This window comes from Cibotium barometz, chromosome 38, assembly GCF_041138505.1.
Source record: "Cibotium barometz isolate CiBa-2024 chromosome 38, ASM4113850v1, whole genome shotgun sequence".
NCBI classification, from domain to species: Eukaryota; Viridiplantae; Streptophyta; class Polypodiopsida; order Cyatheales; family Cibotiaceae; genus Cibotium; species Cibotium barometz.
Genome location: NC_141083.1, coordinates 21,832,720 through 21,841,884, shown reverse-complemented (window position 1 = coordinate 21,841,884; position 9,165 = coordinate 21,832,720).

Here is a 9,165-nt window from a genome sequence, read left to right as displayed (position 1 = left end):
GATGGAAGAGGAGGTCTCAAAACCTATTTTCCATCATAGTCTAAAGATGAAAATTGGAATAAAAGAAGTCAACCGTTTTATGACACCCCCTTACATCCCTCATAAATGACTCCCAAAATGGACAATTCGAGAACTCATGAGCATCTACTCATTCAATGCTTATTAGCCTTAATGAGTTATGTAAAAAAGTGATTAAAAATTAATCAAAGATTAATTTTTTCACTAATCTTTCTCTCTTAGATTAATCAAGAGCTCTAATTAATCTCTAATCATTAATTAATTCACACAATTGAGCACATCATTGGATAGAGCAAGGCATTGCTAAGCTATGTACATTAACTAATGTGTAAATTAATATATAATTAGAGATTAATTAGACTCTTAATTTTAGTCTCTTCTTTTAAGGTAAAATTAAGCAAAAGAGAGTCAAATTCCTCCAATTAATGAAGAATTTGATGTAATTAGGTGTTTTGATGCATCTAGATGCTCTCAAAACACTTAAAAATACTAATTTTGACTACTTACATGATCAATTTGGACCCCAAATAATACGTTTTCTTTTTCCTTTTTTTGTCTCTTAAAGTGGATTAATCACTCTTAATGACAAAAACCAATCAATTAAGAGAAATTAGTCAATTTCAAGAGTTGTTTTATGGTTTTGAGAATTTTTTTCAATGATTAAGCTATTCCTAATGCTTGCTAACACTCTAATGCATACAATACCAACAAAAAACACACAATTTAAGCTAAAATTAATGATTCTAGTTCTATAGTCAACTCTAAAGAGAGCTAACATTCACTTAAAATTGCATTCTATTGCATTGTTTGATGCAATGGATGCAAACTAAGCCTAATACACTCTATGTGCAAGCCCTAAGAACATTAAAAACCACATTAATAACAACAAAAATAACAAATTCAGATAAAAATTAAGTAAAACATTATGTACAAAATAAAAAAGAGAGCTAATTCTTACAAAATCACACACAAATCTCCATTAAATCCACATCTTTTTCATGGAAAGCCATTAATCAAGACAAGGGGTAATGGGTAATGCACATATTAGAGAAAAATGATGGAAAAAGCCAAGGAATGGCTGCCTGACAGTGGCGCCGAAAAATGTTATGGCTCACTCTAACCCCCCTTGAAACACATCTAACAATAAGAGATTACCTGGTGTGAACCGCAACTATCAGAGGATCTTTCCAATGGCTGAGCTCGTAACCCTTGAGGTCTCCAAGCTCTATAACTCCTTGAGAAGTAATTCCACCGTGCCTCCCACGAGCGTTGTCACACCGACGCATTGCACTACGAGTACTCGTCTCTCCTCTCACCTCACATCACTCACACACACACTTACTAGCATGCATTAGGGAGAGAGATTAGCAAGAGAAAGAACAAGACTTAATTGCACAATGGGAGAGTGTCTTGTATTATGAGAGATATTCACTTATATACATGGCCATAAGTGTTCACACTCACTTAAACTATGGCCAACCGAGCACTTTATGCTCATAAGAGGCCTAATGTTATTACAATAACTACTCTTATAATATATCTATGAAGTACATCACTTGGTACTTCATCCTAACTTGCTACCACATGCTCTTGAAAGCGGGAATTGCCATAAGTATTCCATCACACCATTACGCGCGACCGTCCAAGTTATAGATTTGGAGACCGCTGCTTCATATCTTGAATGTGTGAACTTTTGGTGTATCTACCTTGACTCCTTGATGTTAGATAATGGCGGTAGCTCTTGTTAACCCTAGGAATGGGTTAACACAAACATATTCAAGAAAAAGCAAAAGCTAAATGACGAAAACTCATAATACTTAAAATTGTTGATGTTTTCATATGGATTGAAATTTCACATTTTTTGTAGCCTTTGCATTAGCTACATAAAACCAAGCATTGGTTGGTGCACAAACCTATGGATCAATTAATACACAAACGAAGCTTCAAAACAATTATGGATCAAGAATATTAAGAGCTGAAATCACAAAAATAATGGTCATTTTGGTCATTCTAACTGTCTCACTTAATTGGACCAAACTAAGTTGAGTGCAAAAGAAGTGATGTCTAAGGCTGAAAGTACAAGGTAGGGCGAGTATCACCAAAGCAATTGCAAAAAATCCTTCATAAGAGAAAAATATATAAGGTTTATGCTTTTGTAAAAATGGTTGTAAATTTTACACATGGAACAATGAGAAAGTGAGGATGAAAAAGATTCCTTGTTGAGACCACCTATTACCTTGTCTCCCATGTGCAAGGAAAGGCCACATATCCTTACCAAGGACACATAATATCTAATCGCACAAACTTAGGTAGGGGTGTTCTTAAAAATGTTTTTGTATGATATGCTACAAAATGAACCTACAATTGCCTACTAATTTAGAGCTTGGATGACTAGGTGATTTCAATTTATGCTCAATATAAAGTGCAACCTACACCTTGTCACCTGGTTGCAATTAGACTTGTCCAGTTGTTAATGATTCTGCATCAAAGTCAAGGGGTTCATATCAATGCCTACCATGTTGGGCGAATCATGGACTAAACACAAGGTTATAATGTGTTGTCATTTAGGAAAATAAAAATGATGTGGGGAGCACAATGTTCTTCTCATATATCTAACATGTTCGACGCAGTCTGGATAAAATAATGTGAGCCAACATAATCCAAATCAAGACTACAATTTGTTTTTTATGTGTCGAAGTCACGAAAGCATAGAGAGGCTCTAAAATAAGATGTGTCTTTTAATCTTGCAAAGGTCTACATCACCACTAAGATAGGATACAATATGGTAAGGTATAAGATTAGATCATCTCTAGCAATGTGAGGTTTTAATAGATGTATTAAGCCCTATAGATATAAGGCGCACTCTATTTTATGACTCCTTACTAATTATATAAAGCATTAGCACTATTTTCCATACTAATGTATTTATTTTCCATACATATGTATTTACAATGTATTTATCATCTATACATATGCTATTTACAATGTAACACTACACTTACCCCCCTCATACCCTAGTGTACATAATATTGTGTATATATAAATCCTTAGCTTTATGTGAAACAAGATATTTGGAGCCAAATCACCACCAAGCCATTGAAGGATAGCTATCAAGCTACCACCAAGCTACCAACTTCACATACAAGATTTGTATGTTGCCATCAACCTCATGAGAAAGCACCCACATAAGCTTTGCTTCACATACAAGCCCCTTTCCCAAGTGAGCATTATTATCATACCAAAAATTTCCTTTTGTTAAGGCTTCTTTATTGTAATGTGTGACATTTATCCATGTGACTTAAAAATATTATCCATGTGAGCATTATTATCATACCAAAAATTTCCTTTTGTTGAGGCTTCTTTATTATAATGTATGACATTTATCCATGTGACTCAAAAATATTATGTGAAACAAGATATTTATGTGTGGTGTTTATCCATGTGAGGCTTGAAAAATCATGTAAAACAAGTTATTTGGAACCGAATCACTGCCAAGCCATTGAAGGTGAGAGCTATCAAACCTCCTACACAAAATTTCCATGTTGCCATAAACTTTATGAGAAAGCATGCATATGTTGGGAATTGGGTGGGGGGGTCAAGTCCTGGAATGTCACCCATCTCAGTTATGTTCACACCAATGCAAGCTCAACTTGGAGGTTTCCACACAAATCGGTCTAGCCATCCAGACCCCAAAACCTTATGGTGATGGTGGAGGACCTTCGATCTATCCATTTTGTGGAAAGCTCCTAGTGTTACACCTTGGCACCACTTTTCTCAACAATTCCCTTGGTGCCAACTTGTCCACTTTTTCTCAGAGCTCAGAGGTTGAACTTTTGTCCATGTTTTTGTGGCTTCAAAGACTCAACTTTTAGCTACTCTTTAGTGAAAATTAGATGGGGGGGACCAAGTCCCAGGAGGTCACCCATCCCAGCTGTGTTCACGCATGCTAATGCGCACTTAACTTGGAGGTTTCCACAAATCGGTCTAGCCATCTAGACCCCAAAACCTTAAGGTGATGGAGGACCTCCGATCTATCCATTTTGTGGACATCTTGTAGTGTTACACTTTGGCATGACTTTTCTCACAACAAGCTTAGCTTTGCATACAAGCCCCTTTCCTATGAGCAAACACCACACATAAATATCACACATTATAGTAAAGAAGTCTCAAATAAAGGAAACTTTTCGTATTACATCTTCCTCAAAAACAACACATATAAATATGATACATTACAATAAAGAAGTCTCAACAAAAGGAAACTTTTGGTATTACATCTTCCTGTGAGCAAGTACCACACATTACAATAAAGAAGTCTCAACAAAAGGAAACTTTTGCCATTACATCTTCCTTAGAAAAAATAGAACTATGTCCTCAAAGTTTGGCTACATGCCATTAAAAGGCACATGCATGAGGCCATCCTATTCACCTAATGGGATTTTGTCCCACAGGTTCCTCCAAATTCATATTTTCAATTACCATAATGTGCCTCCTTCACATAATATATGACAAATCACCAGTAAAACCTTCTTACTGAAATGCTTTTCATGATAGGCATCAAACTCCTCCATAATGTCACCTTTCTAAAACAAGTTTGTCTTTAGTTTTACATAGAATGCCTTCTTAAACTTGATTTGGGACTTCAAAATATTATTCATAAGTGCATGAATAAATTCATCAAGGTAATTCAAATTTATGAAATGACTCTTAAGAGACTCCTCCTTACCTCAATGCTCTATTGTTGGGTCTTTCAAGTAGAAATAACATACTCAATAGAAAGCATCCCCTCAACAACATAAATAAGACTCAAAGGAGTAAAAATAGTGGAAGAGCTAGGAGTACATCTTGTTAGTATATGTTCAATGCCCGCCTCACACCATGTATCTCACATTGATGTATGGTGCACATTTGTACAGTCCACATTATGAGGAGAAGCCATTGGTACACATATCTTTAGTGGGAACCCTAGCTTAGATGGTGGAAGGGGTCATAGTTGTGACCGTTAATGGTTAAGAGATGATGAGGGGTACAAGCATTATTCTGAAAAGGTATAGAGAATATTCCTTAGAATATTCCCTCGGATACTAATTTCATCATTAGTGGGCGGTGGTCAATGATGCATTATGGATACATGGGCAGTGAGCCGTATCAATGCAGCGTAGCCACCCATGTCACGCATCTATTGTACTACTTGTAGCACTATAAATGGGCATAGTTGGCACACAAGCTAAGGCATCCAATGCTTGTGAGCATATATTCCCTATACTCTAAGTATGCCCTCCATCCAAAGTTTGTCTAGATCCCCATCTAAGCTGTACACTCGAGCGCATGGGTGGACAACACTATCATATACCTATCTCTTGTTTGGTATAATCTAAATTTCAAAATTCTCACCATTCTCTCTATTGCATTGTCTAGTGTACTGTCTCTTGTTGTATCTCTTTTCGTTGTGACATATTCTTACATGGTAGTGCTCTTAGCAACAATAGTACAAAAAGTCTAGAATTTCTTTGCAAAGAAGTAGTTGGGAGTGATGTATGTTGCTTCAGGGTCCAGTGATGTTGTGCTGCTACTACTATTCTAGTAATGTGCATCCATCCACCTGCCTTCATTGAAGGCAAGTTAGATGAGACAAACTAGATCAATGCCATCCTCGATTCCTATGCTAGATACCGTTCTAGGAACGACCAAGAAAAGAGTTAGCTCAGAGATGCACCCAAATTCTACTCTGCAGAATTATGATGGCTTAGTTTACGGCACTAAACACCCAGGTTAGAATACCACCTCTTTCTTTTGAAGAATTTAGTGCTATGCTATTTGAGGAGGAGATGCGATTGAAGACCTGTGATGGTGGGTGTGACACCGCATTTACAGCCAATGCAAAAGGCAAAGGCAAGGGATACTTTTGAAGACAAGAAGAAGAAGTTTTTTGGTATGTGCTACTACTATGACAATAAGGCTCATGCCGTTAAAGTCTGCAGAAAGAAACAAGTTGATGAGAAGAATGGCACCATGAAGACTTCATGGAAGGGAAAGGAGTTAGCTAACAATGCCCAAGATGAGTTGGAACTCTGGGTTGCCACCCATAGAAGAGATATGCTCATCCGCTTAGGCTCTAGTTGTTGACCATTCATGGATTTTGGATGGTGGGGCATCTCAACATCTAGTTATATAGTTCCTGGGGCAGCCTTTATAGGAATCCATCAATGTTATTGTTGGGAATAATGCTAAATGTCGAGTTGAAGGGTTTGAAACCATCTTGTTTGTGGCAGCTATACAGGAGAAGAAAAGAAGCTATCTGCTGATGTGCCCTATGTGCCTCAAATAAAGAGAAACATGCTCTCAGTTTGCTACATAACAGATTGTGGCCTTGAAGTACGCTTCAAGAAAACAAGAGCAGAGATTCTAGAAGTTAATGGGAAGATCGTTGGCAAAGCTATGAGGAATAACAATTTGTTTACGAGCTGAGTGCTCTTATAGATGTTTTTGCAAACAAGGGCACAAGGAAAATTTGGCATGAGCGATTTAGTCACATCGGATTTGCTATGCTTAAGGAGATGCAAAAAATAGGACTAGTGAAAAATTTACATGCATTTGCAGAACTGTAGGAAGCATGTGAAGCTTGTATGATGGGCAAGCAAAAATGGGAGGCATTTCCACAATAAAGCAACAATCAAGCAAATTATCTTCTAGAGCTGGTACATGGTGATCTTTGTGGTAAGATGTCTGATGTGTTGCACTGGGGGGATCTTCTTACTTTATGTTGTTAGTTGACGATTATAGGTAGGAAGGTGTGAGTTCTCCATGTGATAAGGGTGAAGCTTTGGCAAGTTTAAACAGTGGCATAAATTTGTAGAGAATGAGACATGACAAAAGGTGAAGAAGTTCTGTTTAGATCGAGGAGGAGAATTCAATTCAGGTGAATTCAATAAATACTATAAGGAGCATGGCATTAAGCGCCAACTCATTGCTACACATACACCTCAACAAAATAAAATTGTGGAACGCCACAAATGCACAATCGTCGTATGGAAATAGCCAAGGTGTATGATGAAAGGGAAAGGGTTACCAGAATCTTTCTGGGCTGAAGTAATCAACACTGTAGTTTACATTCTCAACAGATCTTACACAAAGGTGCTCAAAGGAATCACACCATATGAGGCCTATTCAAGTAAGAAGCCTTCATGTTCTCATTTTTAAACATTTGTTTATAATGAATGTTACATGCATATACTATATGTAAATAGAACTAAGCTTGTTGCCAAAAGCAAGAAATGTATCTTTCTTGGATACAGTACAGAGTTGAAGGCATATTGACTATTTGATCCAGAGGCTAAGAAGATAATGTGGTTAGCCGAGATGTTGTGCTTATGGAGCATCCACATATACTAGATGCAAATAGAACTAACCTTGCTAAAAGCAAGAAATGTATTTTCCTTGGATACAATATAGAGTTGAAGGCATATCGACTATTTGATCCAAAGGCTAAAAAGATAATGGTTAGCCGAGATGTAGCATCCACATTCAGTCGAGGACAAGGATTCATTAGTTTATCGTCAAACGGAGAAATAATCCACCATGTGTCTAGCCCAAATACCAAAAAATTGAAGGAGGGGGAGGAGTTTTCGGATGATGAAGACTCTCAAAAATCATACCAGCCTGTCCCTGCACCTAAATGACACCACTTCTCCTACCTAGGTAAGGTAGCTCTTATGATCGCAACAACAACACCCCACCTAATGCTGCAGAAACTTCAGTAGATGGCTTATGCAAATCGAAGAGAACAGAGGAGCAGAGAAGGTATTTTGAACACATTGTCAATATGGCCTTGATGGCTGAGATAATGGATTTAGTGAAGAAGCCCACAAATGTAGAAGAAGCTTTGGCAAATCCAAAGTGGAAGGCAACAATGCAATTAAGGTATGACAAGATCATCAAAAACAACACTTGGGAGCTGGTTGATCAGCCACCAAAACAAAAGGTAATTGGCACCAAGCGGGTGTGGAAAGCTAAGTATAAATCTAATGGTTGTTAAGTGTAGGACATGTTCTTGCATGCTTTTTCTTCCCATGTGCTTTTTATGCTTTTATGTATATTTAAGTGCTCTATAAAGTAGATATACATGAAGTACATGAACTAAGTCAAATAGACTCTTTTTGAGTTGCTGCTTGTTGAAGTAGGAGGTTTGCAATTTGAAGGAAAATTCTAGGCGATGGGTTGTAAGGCTTTGGTGCAAATATCCTCCAAGTGCATGAGTATGGATATGTACTCATGGAGCAGCTGCTATATTAGCTTAGCAAAAAGAATAGTAAGCAATAAGCTTAACAAAAATGTATTGGCTATTGAAGATTATTGGGAGGTTCTTGTGATATTCTACTATTTTTAGGTAGGCCAAATGTGTGACTCCCTTGTGTTTTTGTCTATTTTCTTTTTCTTTCTCTTTTTTTTTGGGTTTTTTAATGTTGTTACCACCTTGTGAGCAATAGGTTCTTGTGGCTACTCTCCTTTTTGAGAGAATAGGTTTTTATGTCTACCACATAGTTGTGCTGCACTCATGCTTTTCATCTAGAGGGGTGAAAAGAGCATTGTGAGTTTGTCCTTGATCTCTCATAAGTTTCCATTGTTGTGCAGACGTGGGGATTGCTTCTTGAATTTGTGGCTCAAGTGTTATCGAGGCAGTAGGTACAGCTTCTAGGTGGTTGCCATTTGTGGTGACTGAACACGCAAGCTCTTCTGTATGTGTTTTCTGCACAATATAAGTTGAGTGGCTTGCTTGGTGTTGCTTGGGCCTCCATTCTTGTCAAACTTTAGGTGAAGTTACTGAGGTTGAAGGGGTTGATGAAGCGTTCGTACCATTGTTCGATCTTAGCAACCATATGATGGGATTACCATATCAGAATACCCTTGTTGTTGAAACATGATTACAGGCACCCATCTTTGATGAACATTAAAAGTTAATGGTTGATGCCTTGGAGTCTTCTTTCTTTGCGTAGTCTTGGGACACTTCTTGATGCGCTTGGGAATCCAAGCGTTGGTATTACCTTGGTAGTACCCTTGTGCTTGCAGTAAGCTTTTTGGTACCCACACTTATTGAGTTGTTGGAGTTCTTTGAGGAATTCGCATAGGCTTTTGTGGACAATGTTGTGGAGT